Source organism: Austrofundulus limnaeus, unplaced genomic scaffold (genome assembly GCF_001266775.1).
Source record: "Austrofundulus limnaeus strain Quisiro unplaced genomic scaffold, Austrofundulus_limnaeus-1.0 Scaffold0, whole genome shotgun sequence".
In the NCBI taxonomy this organism is placed as follows: domain Eukaryota; kingdom Metazoa; phylum Chordata; class Actinopteri; order Cyprinodontiformes; family Rivulidae; genus Austrofundulus; species Austrofundulus limnaeus.
The window spans coordinates 2,961,156-2,963,084 of record NW_013952402.1 but is presented as its reverse complement, the minus strand read 5'-3'; positions in this window follow the sequence as shown (position 1 = coordinate 2,963,084).

Here is a 1,929-nt window from a genome sequence, read left to right as displayed (position 1 = left end):
GTCATTAGCACCTCTAGTAATATATTTACTGAGAAAAATGTTGACGTGTTCAATACTTATTTTACCCGCTGTATATCTTTTGACATCAGGTGACTGACTCAATCTACAAGATGTTAAAGCAAGTTTTTCTTGTTTCATACCTGTATAATCAACTCAACTAATGGCAAACTTCAGTTACATTGACCATAATTCGTCTTTCAAGATATGAAGTACCCTAAAGGTTTGCATTTATGGATAAGGCTGATCATAAAACAGGTTTGAAGTTGATAAACCACAATTAATGTATTGGGCAGATTTACAGTGGAGTTTTTAAGTGAGCAAAGCCAACACCCGTCACTTTTTTGATTGCTCAGCTGTTTTATTTTTTTTTTTATCTGGCCAAAACCAGATAAAAGATGATGAACAACTTTCAGCTGATCTCACGGTGTCATGAGAATACAAAGGTCAAGAGAAAGRAGCAGGTTTATAGCTGGAACTTTGCTTGTTCTTTCCCACAGCAGAGCAGGTGAGCCGAAGAGTTTCTTGTCAACGACGAACTGACGGCAGAAAAGAGACGCCATGTTCAGGTAAGYAAATGGAAAAACTTATATTGCAGCATTTAACCATATCTGTGACACACGGGAGCTCCAAGTGATTAATTCGCTGTCTTGGTCCCCAGGGTTTCTGTGATTTTGAGCGTTRTTTTTATCGTTGGCATCACTGCTAAGCCCTGGGTATGTATTTTATTTCACTGCCTCTAGTTTTGGATGGTTAACTTTAATGCTGTATCTTATTTATCCTTATTTTGGCAGACGTGTAATCTTTGTGTCTTTTTCAGAATAAACTTGAAAATGAAGGTGTTAAGAAAACTYTTGTGTAAGTTGCCAGTTCTTTAGGCTAAAGGTGGAAAAAAACCCTSCAAAAAGTAAACTTAATGTTATTTTATTGCAGGGCCATAGARGAGAACGGAAGGCTGTCCTGGGAGGTGGAGCCTCCAGAGGACGTGCATCACATTCAGTACGAGATCGACCCCAGAATGAAGAGTTGGAAGAACATCCCAAACACCGACCCTGCTGCAGAGTCCCGGAAGCATTACATCAGCATCGAGTACAGACAGAAAGCAGAGGAAGACAAAGATGATATTGACCGCCCTGTTCATGCTGACGTGATCACAGAGGACCACATATCACCTGTGGAGAAGGAGGTGGTGAGCAGCAAGACAGAGGAAAGAATCCATCTTCACCCAGAGGAGGACATGGACGCTCTTTACCACAAAGAGGTCCTCGTGCCAGCCTTTTACCAAGAAGACACTAAAGTTGCTGCTCCGGTTCATTTGCCGCCTCAAAGAAAGTACAGCGAACCGGAGGAGGATCTGGATCACATTTACCACAAGTGACCCWGCGATGACCCAACACAAGCAAACGCCAATTATTTCAAACATGTCAGACGCATGTATGTAATTAAATTCTATTAAACATATCAACATAAAAACCTGTGACCTTTGTTGATAAAAATACTTTGTGACATGCCTTATCAGTTTTCATGTTTTTTTTATTTGAGACTACTCACAGTAAAAACAATTACAAAAATAAGTCATTTTTGCTCAAATGCAGAGTTATAAAATCATATATACAAACTTGGTTTAGGTTAAAATTACATATTTTTATTTAACAGCTTTTGGTAATGGTTGAATAAAACCCTGAGATTAACTTTAAGTGTTTGATTATAAAAGAAAATGAAATCACTGAACAAAAATTGTGTCAAAGAAGCAAATATATATATATATATTTTTTATTTCCTTGCCAATACATTTAAAAAGCTTCATTGAAGCTGCTCAGCAGGAATAACTCCCTTCTTCAGGATCAGGTTTCCATAAAGAGCCGTTTCCCTGCGGAAAATAAGAAATATTTAACTTTTTCAAAAAGAAAAAAAGTTATGTCAGTCCATCCA